This window comes from Arachis stenosperma, chromosome 10 (assembly GCF_014773155.1).
Source record: "Arachis stenosperma cultivar V10309 chromosome 10, arast.V10309.gnm1.PFL2, whole genome shotgun sequence".
Lineage (NCBI taxonomy): Eukaryota > Viridiplantae > Streptophyta > Magnoliopsida > Fabales > Fabaceae > Arachis > Arachis stenosperma.
This window is the reverse complement of record NC_080386.1, coordinates 108,913,102-108,937,469: the sequence shown is the minus strand read 5'-3', so window position 1 is coordinate 108,937,469 and position 24,368 is coordinate 108,913,102. Positions and strand designations below refer to the sequence as shown.

At 38.8% G+C, this 24,368-nt stretch overlaps 1 non-coding gene across 1 annotated transcript; it reads right to left on the bottom strand.

The window, feature by feature from the left end:
* Positions 1 to 356: 356 nt before the first annotated feature.
* On the bottom strand, positions 357 to 463 carry LOC130958997 (small nucleolar RNA R71). Its single transcript, XR_009078095.1, has one exon. It is a non-coding gene; the product is annotated as a small nucleolar RNA R71 (small nucleolar RNA).
* Positions 464 to 24,368: the final 23,905 nt, after the last annotated feature.

Here is a 24,368-nt window from a genome sequence, read left to right as displayed (position 1 = left end):
GCTCTTATTCTACCCCTACTGCGGATCTTTATGGAAAAAGTATTGTGGTGCCTCCTATAAATGCAAACATATTTGAGTTGAAGCCACAATTGGTCACCTTGGTGCAACAAAATTGCCAGTATCACGGACTTCCTCATGAAGATCCAAATCAGTTCATATCTGATTTTCTGCAAATATATGATACTGTAAAGATAAATGGAGTGAATCCAGAGGTGTACAGACTCATGCTTTTTCCGTTTGCTCTGAGGGATAAAGCAAAGCTATGGCTAGATTCCCAACCAAAGGAGAGTTTGGATACTTGGGACAAGGTTGTTACTGAGTTTCTCACAAAATTTTTCCCACCTAAGAAGCTGACTAAGCTTAGGTTGGAGGTTCAGACTTTCAGACAGAAGGATGGTGAAACTTTGTATGAAGCTTGGGAGAGATACAAGCTACTGACTAGGCAATGCCCTCCAAACATGTTCTCCAAATGGACCCAACTGGATATCTTTTATGAAGGCTTGGGTGAGATGTCCAAGATGAGCCTAGACACTTCTGCAGGCGGTTCATTGCACAAGAAGAAGATACCAGAGGAGACTATTGAGCTGATTGAATTGGTTGCAAGCAACCAATATTTATACTCATCTAACAGGAATCCTGTGAACTCTGAGACCCCTCAGAAGAGAGGCGTGTTGGAAGTAGAAGCTGTTAATGCTCTTCTTGCTCAGAACAAGCTAATGTCTCAGCAAATAAATCTACTTACTCAACAGATGGGTGGCATGCAAGTCTCAGCTATCAACACCCAAAATCCAACACAGGATGTCTCTTATGACATGGCAGGTAATTTTATGCAAAATGATAATTATGATTATGCTCAACCTTCTTCTGAACAGGTGAATTACATGGGGAGTGGTCCTAAAAATCCCAACAATGATCCATATTCTAAGACATACAATCAGGGGTGGAGGAATCACCCAAATTTTGGGTGGAGAAATCAACTTCAGAGACCTCAAAACTTCAACAATAATTCTCAGGGCGGTTTTCAACAGAACAACTATAATAACCGCCAATTTCAGTCTCAACAACAACAACCACCTCAGCAGGCAAATTTTAAATCCCAAGAAGATTCTAAATGAGAAATGATGATGAGTTTCATGCAAGAAACCAGGGCCTCCATTAGAAACTTGGAGGTGCAAATGGGTCAAATGAGCAAGAAATTACCTGAAAGGTCTCCAAATACATTCCCTGGTGATACAGTGGTGAACCCAAGAGAAGATTGCAAGGCCATTCAATTGAGAAGTGGTAAGGTAGCTGATTCTGAGACCAAGGTCAATGAAGATCCAGTTGAAGGAGAAGCTCGAGAGGAGAAGAAGGAAGAGGTAGAACACGCCCCTCCTAAGCGTGCAGACAACCTGTTTCCTGACTCTCTTGACAACTATCCCACCTTACCAAAGGCTCCTGAATATAAGCCAAAAATGCCATATCCTCAGAGGCTTCAGAAAGCGTCCAAGGAAAAGCAATTCTCTAAATTTTTAGATGTCTTCAAGAAGCTGCAGATCAACATCCCTTTTGCAGAGGCTCTGGAGCAAATGCCTCTCTACGCCAAATTTATGAAAGAATTGTTGACCCACAAGAGGAATTGGAAGGAGCAAGAAACCGTGGTATTAACTAAGAAATACAGTGCAATTATTCAACACACCCTTCCTGAGAAAATGCCAGACCCAGGAAGCTTTGTCATTCCTTGCACCATTGGAGAAGTCGGCATTCAAAGAGTTTTATGTGATCTTGGAGCTAGCATCAACCTCATGCCACTTTCAGTGATGAAAAAGCTTCAAATTGAGGAGGTAAAACCTACTCGTATTTCTCTTCAACTTGCTGATCTTTCTATTAAATTACCTGTGGGTGTGGTTGAAGATTTACTTGTTAAAGTAGGACCATTTATCTTCCCTGTTGACTTTGTTATATTAGACATGGAAGAGGAGGTAAAACCCTCTATTATACTTGGTAGACCCTTTTTAGCTACAGGTAGAGCTCTGATTGATGTGCAAAAGGGTGAATTAACCCTGAGGGTCAATGAAGAACAGGTGGTTCTGAATGTTTTTGAAGCTCTCAAGCACCCTAATGATTCTGAGGGGTGCATGAAAATAGATGTTATCGAACCACTTGTTCAAAAAGTACTGGAATCTGAGGTACTTGATGATGTTTTGGATCCTATTTTTGAGTATGAATTAGTTGAAATTGATGATTCACCACCCCAAAAGAAGCTGATGAACACGCCAAGCATGGAGGAGGAAGCCCCCAAGCTTGAGCTCAAACCCTTACCTCCTTCCCTGAAATATGTGTTCTTGGGTGGAAATGATTCATATCCAGTGATTATTAGCTCTTCTCTGAAACCTGAAGAGGAAGAGACACTTGTTTCAGTGCTCAAGAATCATAAAATAGCTCTTGGGTGGACCATTAGTGACTTGAAGGGGATTAGTCCAACTAAGTGTATGCACAAGATTCTCCTTGAAGATGATGCCAAACCAGTTGTGCAACCACAAAGGAGACTCAATCCAACTATGAAAGAGGTGGTCCAAAAAGAGGTAATGAAACTATGGGAAGCATGTATTATTTACCCTATTTCTGACAGTCATTGGGTAAGTCCTGTGCAGGTAGTTCCCAAGAAAGGCGGGATGATAGTGATCAAGAATGAAAAGAATGAGCTTATTCCTACAAGAACAGTCACAGGATGGAGAATGTGCATATATTACAGGAGGCTCAACACTGCTACAAGGAAGGATCATTTCCCCCTCCCTTTCATTGATCAGATGCTTGAGATGTTAGCTGGTCATGCCTTTTATTGTTTTCTAGATGGATATTCTGGATATAATCAAATTACAGTGGACCCTCAAGATCAAGAGAAGACAACATTCACATGCCCTTTTGGAGTATTTGCCTACAGGAGAATGCTATTTGGACTTTGCAATGCTCCAGCAATTTTTCAGAGGTGTATGCTTTCAATTTTTTCTGATATGGTTGAAAAGTTTATTGAGATATTTATGGATGACTTTTCTATTTTTGGTAATTCTTTTGAATCCTGCCTTAAACATTTATCTCTTGTCTTGAAACGGTGTCAAGAATCAAACCTTATTTTAAATTGGGAAAAATGTCATTTTATGGTTACAGAAGGCATTGTTCTTGGACACCGAATTTCAAGTAAGGGGATTGAGGTTAATAGAGCAAAGGTGGAGATAACTGAAAAATTACCACCACCAACTAATGTTAAGGCAATTAGGAGTTTCTTGGGTCATGCAGGATTTATAGAAGATTTATAAAGGATTTTTCTAAAATTGCTAAACCATTGAGCAACCTGTTGGTTGTTGATGTTCCTTTTGTCTTTGATTCTGATTGTCTGCATGCTTTTGAAACTCTGAAAGCAAACCTTACCTCTGCTCCCATTATAGCTCCCCCTGACTGGGATCTACCATTTGAATTAATGTGTGATGCTAGTGACTTTGCTATAGGAGCTGTCTTAGGACAGAGGCATGGTAAGCTTGTACATGTCATTTACTGTGCCAGTCGTGTGTTGAATGATGCCCAAAAGAATTACACAACTACAGAAAAGGAATTATTAGCTGTTGTGTATGCTGTTGATAAGTTTAGGTCCTATTTACTTGGTTCTAAGGTTATTATTTATACTGATCATGCTACTTTGAAGTACCTTCTAACCAAACAGGATTCTAAACCAAGATTAATCCGATGGGTGTTGCTCCTTTAGGAGTTTGATATTGAGATAAAAGACAGGAAATGGTCAGAGAATCAAGTCGCCGATCATCTTTCCAGAATTGAGCCTGAAGCAGGAGTGCAACCACCCACAGCTGTGACTGAGATGTTTCCAGATGAGCAGTTGTTCCTCATTCAACAGGCACCATGGTTTGCAGACATTGCAAACTATAAAGCCATGAATTTTATCCCAAGGGAGTACAGTAGGCAACAAGTGAGGAAGCTATTGACTGATGCAAGGTACTATATTTGGGAAGAACCATACCTTTTTAAAAGGTGCTCGGATGGAATAATCCGGAGATGTGTCCCGGATGAGGAAAAGCAGCAGATTCTTTGGCACTGTCATGGGTCCGATTATGGAGGCCACTTTGGTGGTGAAAGGACAGCTACAAAAGTCCTTCAGAGCAGTTTTTACTGGCCGACTCTCTTTAAAGACTCAAGAGCATTTGTGAAGCACTGTAGCAGATGTGAAAAAGCTACAAATCTCCCTGCAAACCATGAAATGCCACAACAGGGGATTCTTGAGGTTGAGTTGTTTGATGTGTGGGGCATTGATTTCGTGGGACCTTTCCCACCATCACATTCAAACAACTATATTCTAGTGGCAGTTGACTATGTGTCTAAGTGGGTGGAAGCCGTAGCTTTGCCCACCAATGATGCCAAGGTGGTAATGAGCTTTCTTCAGAGATATATCTTTAGTCGGTTTGGTGTTCCAAGGACACTCATTAGTGATGGAGGAAGCCATTTCTGCAACAGACAGTTGGACTCTCTTTTGCAGAGATATGGAGTCCGTCATAAAGTGGCAACCCCCTATCACCCTCAGACAAGTGGACAGGTTGAAGTCTCCAACAGGGAACTTAAGAGGATTCTAGAAAAAACCGTCAGTGTTTCAAGAAAGGACTGGTCTAGGAAGCTTGATGATGCTCTCTGGGCATACCGGACAGCATACAAGACTCCAATTGGCATGTCCCCATATCAGTTAGTCTATGGCAAAGCCTGTCACTTGCCAGTTGAGCTGGAGCACAAGGCTTATTGGGCAATTAAGTATCTGAATCTTGATTTAGAAGCTGCAGGAATTAAGCGGATGCTTCAGTTGAATGAGCTTGATGAATTCAGATATTCAGCCTATGAGAATGCCAAGCTCTATAAGGAGAGAACCAAGCTACTGCATGATAAGAAGATTGCCATCAGAGTCTTTGAGTCAGGACAAAGAGTGCTTCTGTATAATTCAAGGCTCAAATTCTTTCCCGGGAAGCTGAAATCCCGGTGGTCAGGACCGTTTGTGGTCACCAGAACCTCACCATATGGTCATGTGGAAATACAGGAAAAAAATTCTGACAGGAAATTTACCGTGAATGGCCAGAGGTTGAAGCACTATCTTGGAGGCGAGATTGACCGCCAGAGGTCCACTCATCTGCTGAACTAGCAGAACTGACCGTCAAGCTAGTGACGTTAAAGAAGCGCTTGTCGGGAGGTAACCCGATAATTTTGTATCCTTCACTATTTTTCGTAGTAATTTCTCTTAGTTATTTTATTTTTATTGAGTTCTTACTAATTTTCTGATCATGCAGCTATGTTCTCCTAGGAACCGAACACCTCAAGCTATATTTCAAAAAAAAAAATGCACACACGACGCGAAAGCGTCGCTGACGCGTTCGCGTCAGATGGATGTGTGTGAAAAATAAATTTGACAGAGAGTTGCGCGTGAGTGGCGCGAGAATGGAGCCTTTCGCACAAAGAAGCCCACGCGATCGCGTGCCCCACGCGTTCACGTCGCTTGTGATTTTTCGCCATCCACACAGCCGCGTCACTGACGCGGACGCGTGACCTGCGAAATCGACGTAAAAGAGTGTTTGGGCAGAGAGTTGTGCTGGCTTGGGGCAAGAGTTGTGCTAAACACACGGAATTGGTCACGCGGATGCGTGACCGACGCGATCGCGTCGATTGCACAAATAGCCATCCACGCGTTAGCATGAACGACGCGATCGCGTCGTATGAAAATAGGCATCCCAAGCCATGCGAACAGAAAGTCGCGCGGGCACGCTGCTGGCTTCGCGCGAATAGCATAAAATTCTGGGCACGCGATCGCGTGCCTGACGCTTCCGCGTCATTTTGGGAAGGCGTGACCCACGCAAACGCGTGCCCCACGCGTTCGCGTCGCTTGCGCCACACTAATTCGCCGCCCAGTTTTCCTTCTCTCTCTCTATCCCAATCCTAATTCTCTCTTGTTCTTTTATCCTTTTTATTTTTCTCTCCTCCTAATATTTGTCTCTTCTATTAACAGTTCTTATTTGTTTGAGGACAAGCAAACCTTTAAGTTTGGTGTTGTTGGACGCTGCGCTTATTGGTTTTCTGGCACAAAAGGGAGGCGAATCATCTTCACTGAGGAGCACAACCTGAAGAATAAAACGACCACTAGGATAACTAAGGTGGTTGAGTTCCTTTCATATTTTTTTCCTCCCTTCTTTTTTTATGTTATGTTCTGGTTTTCTGCTATTTTGTTTTGTTTGTTGCATGATCCTTTAGAATCCTAGGACTAGTTTAGTTTCCTTTTTTATGCTAAAAAGATGTTTCATGTACCACTCACTGAACTTGAATCTAAAAAGAAAAGAAAAAAGAAGTGATGTATTGCATGAGAAATTGAGTTTAATTCTAAGAATAGTCTTATTTACTTAAATGTGGTGGTATTTTCTGTGATTTTTGAAAGGCATGATATGAACAGTGCATATTTGAATTTGAATCAAGTGATGTTGATGTATAAGGAACATGAATTTAGAGAATTATTATGACTTCTCTGAAATAAACAAAAATTTAATCCTTGAAGGAAAAGAAACAGCAAATATATATATATATATATATATATATATATATATATATATATAAATATTAATAATAAAAGCAAGGTCCAAGGCTTTGAGCATCAATGACTAGGGAGGTCAGACATGATTAAAAGCTCAAAGAGTTGTTTCCCTAGTCATATGCTTGTGGTGTGACTATGTCAAGTAATCCTTGAGACAGAACACTTAGAGTCGACACCAAGTGCGTTTAACGGAGTATGCCAAAGGTGTTGAGTACCACTGTCTGGGAGTAATTAAAAAAAAAATTAGAACTCAAAGAGAGTTCCCCAGTTAAGTGCTTGTGGTGTTTCTGTGTCAAGTAATCCTTGAGACAAAACATTTAAAGTCACGGCTAGGCTCAAGGTGCAAAGCACCAAAGAAAAATAAATTAAAGTAAATTTTGCTGTGTTCAAGGATTAAACTGAAATATAAAGATCAGAGAATTCATAATATTATCCGAATTCTAATTCCAAACGACAATAACATTCTTGATTCAAAGGAGAGTGAGATGCCAAACCTATTCAGGAATTACAGTTATAAACCCCACTATAAAAAGAGACATGAGCTTAATCGAACTCTCATTCTCATGCAAATTCACATCATAAGCTTATAATAGTTTTGGTTGCTTGAGGACAAGCAACAGTTTAAGTTTGGTGTTGTGTGATGCGTGAGCATCTTATCTATCTTTTCCTAGTGAATTTGCACCTAAATTGTTGAGTTTAATTTAGAATTAATTATATTTTAGCCACTATGGATGCTATTTTGAATTTTGTGCAATTTTATTTATTTTAGGTAGCATTCGGAGGGATTTGATGAAGTTTCTGCAGAGAAAAAGAAGAAACCAAAAAGATGACCAGCGAAGACCGACGCGGACGCATGGCTCACGTGACCGCGCGGAATGGAGAAATCGCAATGACGCGATCGCATGCCTGACGTGAACGCGTGGACTGGAATCTGCACAAATGACGCGAATGCGTGGACGATGCAGACGCGTCACATGCGCGATCTGCAAAAATACAAATGACGCTGGTTACGAATTTTGGGCTGTTTTGACCCACTTTCCAGCCCAGAAAACACAAATTAGAAGCTGCAGAATGGACAAATCAAGTGGTCCCCAACCATCAACTGAAGATCTGTTAATTAATTCGAATTTAAATTCAAATCTTATCTTTTAGGAAAAGATATTATTTTTAATTTTTGATTTTAAACCTATTAGGATTAGTAATAAATAGAAACTCTGTACATTTAGGCAGGTATCAGATTGTTACCAGAACCCTTATTTTTCTTCTCTGAACCATGAGCAACTAATCCTCCATTGTTAAGGTTAGGAGCTCTGTCTATTTGTAATGGATTAATTTGTTTGATCTTTCTAATTTATTCCATGCTTTGATTTATATTTCAATAATTATTTTCGCTCTTTATTTTATGAATATGGGTGGAACGGAAGTATGACCCATGTTCTAATTGAGTTCTTGTTAAACTTGGAAAAGTTCTTTACTTGAACAACAGCTTGGAAACATATTATCATAAATTTTAATTATTTGGATTTAATGGGATACATGACATATAATCCCCTTATTTTTGGGTAATTAGAATTTTTGTGGCATATAAACTGAAAATTGATTTTTACCCTCTAATTGGAATTAACTGACCAAGGAATTGGCAGTTAATGAATTTTAGAGGAGACTAGGAAGGTCTAAGGAATTAGGGCCTAGTCACATATAGTTTGCCATGAAATTATATCTTGCATGATTAAATTAGCTAGTAATAAAAATTAATCCGGAAAAATAGATAACTCTAAAACCTCAACTATCTTCTCATTATATTATTTCCAACTTATTTATTTGTCTGTGTTTAATGCTCTTTGAATACCAAAACACTCTTTTCTGCTTGCCTAACTAATCCTATCAAATACTATTGTTGCTTAATCCATCAATCTTCGTGGGATCGACCCTTACTCATGTAAGGTATTACTTGGTACGACCCGGTGCACTTGCCGGTTAGTAAGTGTGGGTTATAAATTCCGCACCAATACACTCCTTCATCCATCCTATCCACCGATCACAAAACCCCAATTGACTCATAATCTTCCATAGGAAGCACTATTCCACCTTATCATATGCTTTGTTCATGTCGAGTTTCAAAGGCAAATCCCGATCACCAATTTTTTTATTCTTCAGAAAATGCATGTACTCACGTGCTATTAGGACATTGTCATTAATCAACTGCCCCTTTATGAATGCACTCTGGTTATCATTGATTACCCGATTCATTATAAATTGCATACAATGTATCAAGACCTTCAAGATAGCTTTATAGAAGACTGAGCTTAAACTGATAGGTCATACTTGTGACATGGCAACAGCTTCAGGTATTTTAGGAATAAGACAAATGAGTGTATGATTGAAAGACCTCACCATTCTTCCGCTTGAGAAAAAATTAATGACTGCTTTAATAACATCTTCTTTAATAATATCCTCAAAGAATTGATAGAATTTTACCATAAAACCATCGTCTCTTGGAGCTGAGAAGAAATTGATTGAAAAGACTGTCCTCTTAATCTCCTGCTCCTTAATTGGTCTTATAAGGGCCCAATTATTCTGTCTAGATACCGTTCTTCTCATTGTTGAGAGCAATGCATTAGGGTTAGTGGGGGATCTCGAACTAAATAGTGTCTCAAAGTATTTCTGCACTGTCCTCCCAATTCCTTATGGATTAGAGTGCACCTCCCCTTCTTCATCTTCAAGTTTTTGTATTCTGTTGTGCTTATTTCTCCCTTGCACCCTTGAGTGAAAATGCTTCATGTTTTGATCACTATGTTTTAGCCATTGCTCTCTTGCTTTCTCTTTCCAATAACGTTCTTTATTTAGGTAGGCTTCTGTAAGTTCTTCTTTTAAAACCTTAATAAAAAAGTTGTCTGCTTGCTGTACTTTGCTTTTTTCTTCTTTTATCCTTTGTTTAAGCTGCTAGATCTGTCTTAGGGAGTTGTTGCCGGGCTGTTGTTGCCAATCAACAAGGCGATGCCTAACAATTTTAAGCTTTGTGTAAAGACAAAACATACGTGAGCCTTTTATATAGATTCTTTCCATGTGTCTTTTACAATCTGTCCAACCACCTCATTATCACACCACCTCTCCTGAAATCTAAACCTCCTCCTAAAGCTTTATTGCTTTATCTCCGATTCAAACAGCAGTGGTCTATGATCGGAACCTTGATCATTTAAGTGGAAGATCACTGCTCCCGAGTATAATTCCAATAAATTCATAGAGACCAAACACCGATCTAATCGCTTCTTTATCAAATTCCCCCCAAATTGACTACTGCACTAGGTAAATTTGTTTCTTTCATATCTCAAATCAATTAGGCATGCCGCATTTATAAAATTATTGAAATTTTCAATAGATGTAACTGATTTCATGCTCCCTCCGTCCTTCTCATCATGAGCCATTATGGCGTTAAAATTACCAATAACCATATAAGGATCTTTCATATCTTCTAATTGATTAAAAATGGTGCCATACTGTTGGTTTTGCAGACCTTTTTCACTGTGTAAATACACTGCAATAATGCCACACTCCTTCTGCAGCCTCCTATCTTTCTATCTAAAATAAATAAAAAATTCTGCACTATTCACCACTGCAATATCTACACCATCCCTCCATGCCAACACCAATCCTTTGCCAATCCTTGAGGTTCAACACAACTAACATTTGCAAACCCCAATTTATGGCATTGGTCTGTCACGAACGAAGAACTGTTCTTTGTCTCACATAAGAATAGAACTTTGTGAGAACGAGATCTATTGATCTCTTTTATGTTGTGAACTGTCAGGGATTTCTCTAAATTTTGACAGTTTCACATCATCATTTTCATAACCCTTTGGGTGCCAAATTTGGGTTGGCACCCTCCCCCTTTGTCTCTGAGCTAAGGCATTATTTTTTCCTTCATTATCTATGATATTCTCAGTTGTTCTCCTTTTTTACCACTGAATCTTTTATACTTACTTCCACTCCTCATTGCCAGTTGTTTTAACTTCATTTGTCGGTCATTGCCCTCCAATGAGTCAGATTCTCAGCCAATATTAAAGCCATAGATCACTGCCTCCTCCACCCCCTCCAGTCCTCCATTTCTTTGTCCTCCATTAACTTCACTTTCAGTTCTATCTTCACTATGACCTTCTCTGTCTCCATATTTTTGATGTACTACAGCAGCCTCTTCCCTTGATCTGCCACTATCTTCTCCCGTCCTCCGTTATCACTAATATCTCCCTTTGATTTGCTACCAACTTGTTCATTTTTTTCTACTATTTTTTTGCATTAAGAGATTGGCAAAGCTCCTTAGCAAGTTAACTGGAGCCTGTTTTTTAAGATCTTCCATCCGAGACATCTCAGCCTTAGGGATATTAGGATTTGCATTCTCCTTGTGACTTTCAACTCTCCAACCTACTTGCTCGGCTTTTAACCAATTTCTCCACTTCTCCTCTTTCACATCTCCCTCAATTGAGTCTTCAAAGTGTTGATTGCATTCTCTACTTTCATGTCCGAGGTGTCCACAATAGTTGCAAAATGTCCCAATTTGCTCATATTTTGCAGATAATTCAATCACGCTTCTATTAGTTCCAGTAATTTTGAGGCTTATTCTCAATGGTTTTGTAGCATCTATGAGAATTTTAACCTTTAAAATTCTACTTTCTCTTCCTCTCATTGAAAAAAAAACCACCTCTACTACCTCTCGCAGAGTACCTCCAATCTTCCTCCCCAACTCCTTTGATTTACAGTGCTCCAAAATCCCCCCACAGTTGCACCCAAATTGGAACTCGAGCTAGATCATCATTGTTATTAATAGCATTCTCCTCCCACTTTTTGACATTAACAATCTAATTTTTAGCAGCCATGGTGTACTACGTTCTATGTAAACCAGATCCACTTTCTTTTCAAAGAAGAATTAGAATAGGTTATCACTTAAATCCATAACTTTAAACACCTTTTAGGTGAGACCAAATGGCCCTCGTTGTTCCTTCCACGGTACTAATACTAAAGGATTGATCTGCCAAGACCCGGCTTATAAGACTTTTGGTATTAGATCTAGAGGCTTTTTTCTATTTTTTCCTCCCCAAACACAATAATATTCGTGTCCTCCAACCCTTCAGTGTCATCTAACACCACTCCTTGACCAGCATTACATCCAGCCATTGTTACTATCAAAGCACAGTTTAATTTGTATGAGAATTCGATTTGAAATCGAAAGAATAAACCTTACAGAAAGAAACTTTAGCAGAGCACCCTTTAAACCCTACAGGTCAATATTAATTGTAATTTTTTGGTGATCTTATAAAATTTTTTTACATTTGCTATATATAAAAATTATTTTCATATTTAAATGTGTGAAAGTATATATTCAAATTTTGATGTTCAAAGGTACACATATATATAGTTAACCTTTTTTAAAAATAAAGGATAAGCTATTCCTTTATATATGTCTAATGATTATTAGATAAAATTAATTAACTTATCATAGTTGATACATTGCAATGATTATTTATTCGTAGTTTTTTTTATTAAAATTATCTCTAATTTTGCTCGTAGTGATTGTATTAATTAAAAGAATTCTTTTATACTATAAATATTATAAAAAATTCACTTTGCAATTAGAAAAAATAACTTTCAAATAATAAACTTTTAAAATTTGTATTGATTTAGATAGATGAGTGATAAACCCCATTTGTAGGGTTTATCTTGTGCTTGATTTAGGGGATTTTATAACCTTTTACCCACATTTATCCATTGAAATAGCATGGTTTTATAACTTCTCCTTTAATTGTGCTTAAGAGTGAAAACATGCTTTTTAGGTCTTAAAATAGCTAAATTTAATTCACCTTGATTCCATTAGATGCCTTGATATGTTTGTTAAGTGATTTTAGATTTATAAGGCAAATATTGGATTGAGGGAATGGAGAAAAAGCATGTAGAAATGGAGAACTCATGAAGAAATGAAAAAAATCGCAAAAACTGTCAAGCCGACCTATTCGCACTTAATCGATCATAACTTGAGCTACAGAGGTCCAAATGATGCGGTTCTAGTTGCGTTGGAAAGATAACATCTGGGGCTTCGAAATGATATAAGATTTGCCATAGTTGCTATATGTATAAAAACGCGTACGTGCACTGTACGCGTACGCGCCATTGGTGCACGTGATTCACTTCATGCAAACTCGTGGCTAGCGAATTTACAAGCCTTGTGGGCCCAATCCAACTCATTTCTGATGCTATTTAAGCCAAGGATTGAAGAGGGATGAACATGTTAGTTACCATTAGTTTAGTTTAGTTTAGTTTTGGAGGAAAAGTTAGTTTTAGAGAGAGAAGCTCTCACTTCTCTCTAGGATTAGGATTAGGATTAGTTCTTAGATCTAGGTTTTAATCTTTGCTTTCTTCTACTTCTACCTTTCAATTCCTTGTTGTTACATTCATCTTCCTCTATTCTTTTGTTGTAATTTCCTTTATGTTGTTCTTATATTTTGTTGTAGATCTACTTTTGTTCCTTCTATTCTCTTTCAATTCAATTAGAGGTAATTCATAATAATTGTGTTCATTTGATTTGTTGTTGTTAATTCTTTGCAATTAGTTGTTGTTAATTCTTTGCAATTAGTTGTTGTTAAATTTTGTTCTTGTTGTTGAATTACTATGTTTTTCTTTTATGCCTTCCAAGTGTTTGATGAAATGCTTGGAAGGATTTTAGAGTAGAATTTTATACTCTTGGCTTGGAAAGGTAACTAGGGAACTCTTGAGTTGCTAATGTCCAAGTAATTGATGATTGGGATCCATTGACTCTAGTTATCACTAATTGAATTACTGAAGAGTTAGGACTTATGGACTAGGATTGATATATCTCATTTAACTTTCCTTTACTACTAGTTAGAGGATGACTTAATGAGATTAATCCTTGCCAATTCTCATATTGTGGTTAGTGATTAGGATAGAGATCCTTGACTACCAACCCTTGCCAATACCTTTTTAGCCATTAGTTTACTTTCTTGCCATTTATCTTTCATGCCTCTTATCAAAACCTCAAAAGTAACTCATAACCAATAACAAAACACTTCATTACAATTCCTAGGGAGAACGACCTGAGGTTTAATACTTCGGTTTATAGATTTTAGGGGTTTGTTACTTGTGACAAACAAATTTTTGTATGAAAGGATTAGTGTTGGTTTAGAAGCTATACTTGCAACGAGATTTCATTTGAAAAATTCTAAACCATCAAAAATCCGTTCATCAATGAGCAGTATGTATATTTTGATGACTGCATAAAAAAATCTACATACAAACTAGTAGCTTAATATTAAATTATAATATCTATTATTGAGTTAGATGAGTATGTTAATCGATGAATGCATAATAAAATTTATATACCACTAGTTTATCAAAATTAAATATAATATTTTAGAATTATTTGTAAATTTTGTAAGAAATAAATATTCTTAAGTTTAATTTCAAATAAAATGAGTAAAATTTTACTCAAGTATATACTACAAGTCTACAAGAATAGAAAATCTCACTGCACTTTACTACAACAATAATAATGGTCAAAATTAAATCAGATGAATTCTATTATACATAAATCATACTTTTATATATCATATTAGTGTATGTTTTCGTATCTGGTGCACGAAATTGTGATCTTAATGGCGCCAACAACTTGATACGGACAATTGTAATCTCAACTTTTTTTCACAACTTCGCACAACTAACCAGCAAGTGCACTGGGTCGTCCAAGTAATAAACCTTACATGAGTAAGGGTCGATCCCACGGAGATTGTCGGCTTGAAGCAAGCTATCGTCATCTTGTAAATCTCAGTCAGGCTTATTCAAATGGTTATGGAGTTTTGATAATTAAAATATAAACATAAAATAAAGATAGAGATAATTATGTAATTCATTAGTGGGAATTTCAGATAAGCGTACGGAGATACGTTATTCCTTCTGAATCTCTGCTTTTCTACCGTCTTCATTCAATCATTCATACTCCTTTCCATGGAAGCTGTATGTTGGGGATCACTGTTGTCAATGACTACCTCCCGTCCTCTCAGTGAAAATGGTCCTCTACAATTTCTGTAAGGCTAATCAACTGTCGGATTTCTCGTCTCGGAGGAAAAATACCAGGCACAGCTACCGCATGGCTAATCAGCTGTTGGTTCTCGATCATGTCGGAGTAAGATCCAATGATCCTTTTGCGTCTGTCACTAATGTCCAAGTAATTGATGATTGGGATCCATTGACTCTAGTTATCACTAATTGAATTACTGAAGAGTTAGGACTTATGGACTAGGATTGATATATCTCATTTAACTTTCCTTTACTACTAGTTAGAGGATGATTTAATGAGATTAATCCTTGCCAATTCTCATATTGTGGTTAGTGATTAGGATAGAGATCCTTGACTACCAACCCTTGCTAAGACCTTTTTAGCCATTAGTTTACTTTCTTGCCATTTATCTTTCATGCCTCTTATCAAAACCCCAAAAATAACTCATAACCAATAACAAAACACTTCATTACAATTCCTAGGGAGAACGACCCGAGGTTTAATACTTCGGTTTATAGATTTTAGGGGTTTGTTACTTGTGACAAACAAATTTTTGTATGAAAGGATTAGTGTTGGTTTAGAAACTATACTTGCAACGAGATTTCATTTGAAAAATTTAAACCGTCAAAAATCCGTTCATCAAAATGGCGCCGTTGCCGGGGAATTGCAATGGTGTTGTGTTATTGGTTATTGTATATATGTGAATATTGTGAATATGCTTGCTTTTTGCTTCTTTGTTAGTTTTTAGTTTGTTCTCTTTAATTGTTACTATTTTTTTGTTCTTGCCCTCTCTTGCTATCATGAATTCTCACTTTGGCTATGAGTGTAGTTACAACTATGTTGTAGGTAATGAGAACTATAATGAGAATGTGTATCAAGGATGGGATAACCAAAGGTGGGAGGAGCCATATGCATATGATCAATCCTCTTGGCAACAACCTCCACCAATGCACTATGAAGAAGAGCCATTCTATGATACATATCAATCCAATGGCTATGGTGAATCACCTTGTGACTTTCAAGAACCACCACCATATGCCTATGAACCATATCCTCAATATAACTCTGAACCATACTCACAAGCCCCTTCTTACCAACCACCTTCATATGACCCTAATCCATATCCATCCTACCAACAACCATATGAGCCATATGAACCACATATAGAGCCACCACCATTCCAACATCAATATTTTCAAGAGCCACCTCCTCCATATTATTACCAAGATGAACCACCTCCAATATATGAAAATTTTCAACCACAAGATGAATACTACTTTCCACCACAATCTCCCATGGAAGAATACTCATATCCTTCAATCCAAGAGCCCTATGATCCTACTCATGATATCCAAGAGGAACAAGAGTCAAAGGATCATCTTAAGGAAGCATTGGATCAATTTCAAGCAACCATGGAGCATGTTGTGCAACAAGTGGAAAAAGTGGAGAATATTGAACCACCACACCCGAATTATGATAAACCACCTTCCTATTATGAACCCTTCCCCCAATATAATGAACCCTCCCATCCACCCCAACCTCAATTGGATGAAACCCTTGGTGTTCTTCTTCAAAGACAAGAGGAGATGACAAGGGATGTGCAACAATTCATGACCGCCTTAGATGAGGTGGTAAACCGGCTAGCATCCCAACTTTTGGACACTCAAGGAACTCCCATGGCTACATGTGGAGAATCCAAAGAAGAGGATAGCATGAAGGAGAGATTGGAAACTCCGGTGGAAAAAAAAGGAATGCTACTTTGTGTTAGAACAATTGGAAGAACCTATGACCATTGAAGAAAAGGAAGAAGTGGTTGAAAACCTAGGAGATACGGAACCTCCATGGGACTTAGAGTTATAGAAAACTCCTCCAAGAAGATTGAAGTTGATGTTAAGGAGGAATGTGCACAACCTCCAAGGCATATCCCATATGAAGACTTGGAAGGGATGAAGCAAGAATTGAGTTCCCTTGATGATGAAGATCAAGCATCACATCCTAGTGGTGAAGAATCATTTGAAATTGAAGAACCTTCTCCCGATGAAGAAGAGGGCGATGTGGAGGTAGATTTCTCTCAACCTCCCATCTATAATTTGAGTGATGGAGAAGATTTAGATGAAATTGATGAACAAAGGATTGAAGTTAAAAAATCTTGTGAAGAGGTGGAAGTCCATAGAAAAAGAAGAACGGAAGTTGAGTGCGCTTTGTCAAGATCTTTGGAAGCTTCTTTGCCTAGGTTGTCATCTATTCCTTCACTTGAGTGGGTAAAACTCATTTCTATTAGATTCATTGTCCCACTTGAGTATGGTTTGCTTGAAACGGATGGTCAACTTAGGATGATTTGTGGGATAAAGCGTAAGAAAAGAATGTTTAGTGGATGGCGTTGTAAGTCAAGGCTCATTTTGGTTGATACCTCAAGGCTTAGATGCAAGGGTTGGGCTAGTGCTCAATTGAATGGGTCTAAAAGGAGAGTTTGGTATCATCTTGAGAATTTATCATGCCTACCACCCGGATCGACTAATAATGATGATCAACTTCTAGAAGGGTGTGAAAATAAAGTGTGGGACCCCGGATTAGAAAAGAGGACCAACTTTGGGAGCCCCAAGCTTATGAAGAACTCCATCAACACTTGGCTCAACCCATAGGAAATCTTGGGGCACAATGGAGAACCAAGCATTGGTGGAAGTTCCAAGATGAATACAAGCACAAGCCACCTTGATGAGGAGCTCCCCATAAGTCCAACTTAAGGACAATAAACAAAAGTGCTAGGTGGGAGACACCCCACCATGGTAACATCTTTTTATTTTCTCTTTTGTAAATAGTGTAGAATTTAGTTGATTTCATATTTTATTTAGTTAGTAGAGTATAGTTGATAGTTTAGTATGTTAAAAAAGGTTTTATGGTGTTTTGGTAGCTGTTTGGAGGTTTGGAATGCTTGGATTGGTGGTGGACGAAATTGTTATTCATGTGTTATTCCATTTTGCAAAATTCATTGCTTTTCATTCCCTGGTAATGGCGCCAAAAACATGATGCCAATACCATGGTTCACAACTTCGTTCAACTTAACCAGCAAGTGTACTGGGTCATCCAAGTAATACCTTACGTGAGTAAGGGTCGATCCCACAGAGATTGTTGGTATGAAGCAAGCTATGGTCACCTTGTAAATCTCAGTTAGGCAGATTAAATAGTTTATGGGTTTTCGAATAATAATAAAGATAAAATAAAAGGGATAGAAATACTTATGTAAATTAATAGTGGGAATTTCAGATAAGTGTATGGAGATGCTGTGCTCCTCTTGAATCTCTACTTTCCTGTTACATTCATCCAATCCTTCTTACTCCTTTCCATGGCAAGCTGTATGTAGGGCATCACCGTTGTCAGTGGCTACATCCCATCCTCTCAGTGAAAATGTTCCTATGCTCTGTCACAGCACGGCTAATCATCTGTCGGTTCTCAATCAGGTTGGAATAGAATCCATTGATTCTTTTGCGCTTGTCATCGCGCCCAGCCTTCAGGAGTTTGAAGCTCGTCACAGTCATTCAATCCCAGAATCCTACTCGGAATACCACAGACAAGGTTTAGACTTTCCGGATCCTCATGAATGCCGCCATCTATCTAACTTATACCACGAAGATTCTGTTGGGGAATCTAAGAGATATGCGCCCGGCCTAAGGTAGAACAGAAGTGGTTGTCAGTCACGCGCGTTCATAGGAGAGAATGATGATGAGTGTCACGGATCATCACATTCATCAAAGTTAAGTGTAGCGTATATCTTGGAATAAGAATAAAAGAGAATTGAATAGAAGGTAATAGTAATTGTATTGAAACTTGAGGTACAGCAGAGCTCCACACCCTTAATCTATGGTGTGCAGAAACTCCACTGTTGAAAATACATAAGTAAAAGGTTCAGGCATGGCCGAATGGCCAGCCCCCTGAATGTGATCAATAGCCTCTTCAGATGAGGAATAAAACAAAACTGAGACCAAAGATGTCTAATACAATAGTTAAATGTCCTATATATACTAGACTAGCTACTAGGGTTTACATGAGTAAGTAATTGATGCATAAATCCACTTCCGGGGCCCACTTGGTGTATGCTTGGGCTGAGCTTGATCTATCCACGAGCTGAGGCTTCTCTTGGAGTTGAACTCCAAGTTATAACGTGTTTTGGGCGTTCAACTCCGGATCATGACGTTTTTCTGGCGTTTAACTCCAGACAGCAGCATGTACTTGGCGTTCAACGCCAAGTTACGTCGTCAATTTCCGAATAAAGTATGGATTATTATATATTGCTGGAAAGATCTGGATGTCTACTTTCCAACGCCATTGAGAGCGCGCCAATTGGAGTTCTGTAGCTCCAGAAAATCCATTTTGAGTGCAGGGAGGTCAGATTCCAACAGCATCAGCAATCCTTTTGTCAGCCTTTTTCAGAGTTTTGCTCAAGTCCCTCAATTTCAGCCAGAAATTACCTGAAATCACAGAAAAACAGACAAACTCATAGTAAAGTCCAGAAATGTGAATTTAACATAAAAACTAATAAAAACATCCCTAAAAGTAGCTTGAACTTACTAAAAACTACCTAAAAATAATGCCAAAAAGCGTATAAATTATCCGCTCATCACAACACCAAACTTAAATTGTTGCTTGTCCCCAAGCAACTGAAAATCAATTAGGATAAAAAGAAGAGAATATACTATAAATTTCAGAATATCAATGAATATTAATTCTAATTAGATGAGCGGGACTTGTAGCTTTTTGCTTCTGAACAGTTTTGGCATCTCACTTTTTCCTTTGAAGTTTAGAATGATTGGCTTCTCTAGGAACTTAGAATTTCGGATAGTGTTATTGACTTTCCTAGTTAAGCATGTTGATTCTTGAACACAGCTACTTATGAGTCTTGGCCGTGGCCCTAAGCATTTTGTTTTCCAGTATTACCACCGGATACATAAATGCCACAGACACATAACTGGGTGAACCTTTTCAGATTGTGACTCAGCTTTGCTAGAGTCCCCAGTTAGTGGTGTCCAGAGCTCTTAAGCACACTCTTTTTGCTTTGGATCACGACTTTAACCACTTAGTCTCAAGCTTTTCACTTGGACCTTCATGACACAAGCACATGGTTAGGGACAGCTTGATTTAGCCGCTTAGACCTGGATTTAATTTCCTTGGGCCCTCCTATCCATTGATGCTCCAAGCCTTGGATCCTTTTTACCCTTGCCTTTTGGTTTTAAGGGCTATTGGCTTTTTCTGCTTGCTTTTTCTTTTTCTTTCTATTTTTTTTTCGCCAATTTTTTTTTTTCGCAAGCTTTTTACTTTTTCACTGCTTTTTCTTGCTTCAAGAATCAATTTCATGATTTTTCAGATCATCAATAACATTTCTCTTTGTTCATCATTATTTCAAGAGCCAACAAATTTTAACATTCATAAACAACAAGATCAAAAGACATATGCACTGTTCAAGCATTCATTCAGAAAACAAAAGTATTGTCACCACATCAATATAATTAAACTAAATTCAAGGATAAATTCGAAATTCATGTACTTCTTGTTCTTTTGAATTAAAACATTTTTCTTTTAAGAGAGGTGAAGGATTCATGGATTTTATTCATAGCTTTAAGACATAGTTACTACATACTAATGATCATGAAATAAAGACACAAAATATAAATAAACACAACATTAAAAACCGAAAACAGAAAGAAATAAAGAACAAGGAATGAATCCACCTTTAGTGGTGTCTTCTTCTTGAAGGACCAACAATGTCCTTAAGCTCTTCTATGTCCCTTCCTTGCCTTTGTTGCTCCTCCCTCATTGCTCTTTGATCTTCTCTTATTTCTTGGAGAATGATGGAGTGCTCATGATGTTCCACCCTTAATTGTTCCACATTGTGGCTCAAATCTTCTAAGGAGGTGTTGAGTTGCTCCCAATAGTTGTTGGGAGGAAAGTGCATCCCTTGAGGCATCTCAGGGATTTCTTAATGATGAGCTTCCTCATGCATCTCTTGAGAACCGTGAAGGGTCTCTCTTGCTTGCTCCATCCTCTTCTTGGTGATGGGCTTATCCTCTTCAATGAGGATGTCTCCTTCTATGATGACTCCAGCTGAGTAGCACAGATGGCAAATAAGGTGAGGAAAAGCTAGTCGTGCCATATTGGAGGGCTTGTCGGCTATTTTGTAGACTTCATTGGAGATGACCTCATGAACTTCTACTTCCTCTCCAATCATGATGCTATGAATCATGATGGCCCGATCCACAGTAACTTCAGATCGGTTGCTAGTAGGAATGATGGAGCGTTGAATGAACTCCAACCATCCTCTAGCCACAGGCTTGAGGTCCAGTCTTCTTAGTTGGACTGGCTTGCCTTTGGAATCTCTCTTCCATTAAGCTCCTTCCACACATATGTCCATAAGCTCTTGGTCCAACCTTTGATTAAAGTTGACCCTTCTAGTGTAGGGGTGTTCATCTCCTTGCATCATGGGCAAGTGAAACGCCAACCTCACATTTTCCAGACTAAAATCTAAGTATTTCCCCCGAACCATTGTGAGATAATTCTTTGGAATCGGGTTCATACTTTGATCATGGTTCCTAGTGATCCATGCATTGGCATAGAACTCTTGAACCATTAAGATTCTGACTTGTTGCATGGGGTTGGTTAAGACTTCCCAACCTCTTCTTCGGATTTCATGTCGGATCTCCGGATACTCATTTTTCTTGAGCTTGAAAGGGACCTCAGGGATTACCTTCTTCTTTGCCACAACATCATAGAAGTGGTCTTGATGGCTCTTGGAGATGAATCTTTCCATCTCCCATGACTCGGAGGTGGAAACTTTTGTCTTCCCTTTTCCTTTTCTAGAGGATTTTCCGGCCTTAGGTGCCATTGATGGTAATGGAAAAACAAAAAGCTTATGCTTTTACCACACCAAACTTAAAATATTGCTCGCCCTCGAGCAATAGAAGAAAGAAGAGAAGAAGAAGAGGAAGAGAATATGGTAGAGAGGGAGAGATGTAGGTTCGGCCAAGTGGGAGAAGAGAGGGTTGTGTTTTGTGAAAATGAAGTAGAATGGAGGGGTATTTGTAGGAAGAGGGGGTAGTGTGGTTTCGGTCATTTAGGGTGGGAATGGGTGGGAAAATGGTTTTGAATTTTTGAAGGTAGGTGGGGTTTATGGGGAAGAGTGGATGGATGTGAGTGGTGAATGGGTTGATTGGGAAGAGGAATTGAGGTGATTGGTGAAAGTTGTTGGGAAGTGTGACATGGGGAATAGTCATCACAAAAACTAGGATTAGGAGGTAAAGTAGGAATATGTTAGGTGGGGATCCTGTGGGGTCTACAGATCCTGAGGTGTCAAGGAATTTCATCCCTGCACCAAATAGGCATGTAAAATGCCTTTGCACACCATTCTGGCGTTTAAACGCCGTGTGGTGCACATTCTGGGCGTTCAACACCCATGTAAAGCAAGTTTCTGGCGTTGAACGCCAGTTTCATGCTTGTTACTAGCGTTCAGCGCCAGTTTTTCTTCTCTAGGCACATTCCTGGCGTTCAGCGCCAGAATGTTGCTTGTTTTTGGCGTTCAGCGCCAGAATGGTGCTCTGTTCTGGCGTTGAACGCCGGCCAGATGCATCTTACTGGCGTTGAACGGCAGCCTGTGCGTCCTCCAGGGTGTGATTTTTTTCTTCTGCTATTTTTGATCCTGTTTTTAATTTTTATGATTTTTTCGTGACTCCTCATGATCATGTACCTAATAAAACACAAAATAACAATAAAATAAAAATTAGATAAATAAGATTGGGTTGCCTCCCAACAAGCGCTTCTTTAATGTCAATAGCTGGACAGTGGCTCTCATGGAGCCACAAGGTGATCAGGTCAATGTTGTATAGTCCCAACACCAAACTTAGAGTTTGGATATGGGGTTTTAACACCAAACTTAGAGTTTGGTTGTGGCCTCCCAACACCAAACTTAGAGTTTGACTGTGGGGGCTCTTCTTGACTCTGAACTGAGAGAAGCTCTTCATGCTTACTCTCTTTTGTCACAGAGGGATGGCCATGTGCCTTAAACACAAGGTAGTCCCCATTCAATTGAAGGACTAATTCACCTCTGTTGACATCTATCACCTTCTGCTGTGGCTAGGAAAGGTCTTCCAAGGATGATGCATTCATCCTCTTCCTTCCTAGTGTCTAAGATTATGAAATCAGCAGGGATATAAAGGCCTTCAACCTTTACTAACACGTCCTCTACTATTCCATAAGCTTGTCTCAATGACTTGTCTGCCAATTATAATGAGAACAAGGCAGGCTGTACCTCAATGATCCCCAGCTTCTCTATTACAGAGAGTGGCATAAGATTTATCCCTGACCCTAGATCACATAGAGCTTTTTCAAAGGTCATGGTGCCTATGGTACAAGGTATTAGGAACTTGCCAGGATCTTGTTTCTTTTGAGGTAGAGTTTTCTGAATCCAAGTATCTAGTTCACTAATGAGCAAGGGAGGTTCACTTTCCCAAGTCTCATTACCAAACAACTTGGCATTCAGCTTCATGATAGCTCCTAAGTATTGAGCAACTTGCTCTCCAGTCACATCTTCATCCTCTTCAGAGGAAGAATAGTCTTCAGAGCTCATGAATGGCAGAAGGAGATTTAATGGAATCTCTATGGTCTCTATATGAGCCTCAGATTCCTTTGGATCCTTAATAGGAAACTCCTTCTTGCTTGAGGGACGTCCCAGGAGGTCTTCCTCACTAGGATTTTCGTCCTCTTCATCCCTTGTGCATTCGGCCATATTGATTATATCAATGGCCTTGCACTCTCCTTTTGAATTATCTTCTGTATTACTTGGGAGAATACTGGGAGGAGTTTCAATGACTTTCTTACTCAGCTGGCCCACTTGTGCCTCCAAATTTCTAATGGAGGATCTTGTTTCATTCATGAAACTGAAAGTGGCCTTTGACAAATCAGATACTAGATTGGCTAAATTAGAAGTGTTTTGTTCAGAATTCTCTATCTGTTGCTGAGAAGATGATGGATATGGCTTGCTATTGTTCAGCCTATTACGTCCACCATTGTTAAAGCCTTGTTGAGGTTTTTGTTGATCCTTCTTTGAGAAATTTGGATGATTTCTCCATGATGAGTTATAGGTGTTTCCATAAGGTTCACCCATTTAATTAACCTCTGCCATGGCAGGGTTCTCAGGATCATAAGCTTCTTCAGAAGCTGCCTCTTTAGTACTGTTGGATGCATGTTGCCATCCATTCAGATTTTGAGAGATCATGTTGACCTGTTGAGTCAACACTTTGTTCTGAGCCAATATGGCATTCAGAGCATCAATTTCAAGAACTCCTTTCTTTTGAGGTATCCCATTATTCACGGAATTCCTCTCAGAAGTGTACATGAATTGGTTGTTTGCAACCATATCAATGAGTTCTTGAGCCTCTTCAGGCGTTTTCTTCAGGTGAATAGATCCACCTGCAGAATGGTCCAATGACATTTTTGAAAATTCAGATAGACCATAATAGAATATATCTAATATGGTCCATTCTGAAAACATGTCAGATGGACATCTTTTGGTCAGCTGCTTGTATCTTTCCTAAGCTTCATAGAGGGATTCACCATCTTTTTGTTTAAAGGTTTGAACATCCACTCTCAGCTTGCTCAGCTTTTGAGGAGGAAAGAATTTATCCAAGAAGGTTGTGACCAGCTTATCCCAGGAGTCCAGGC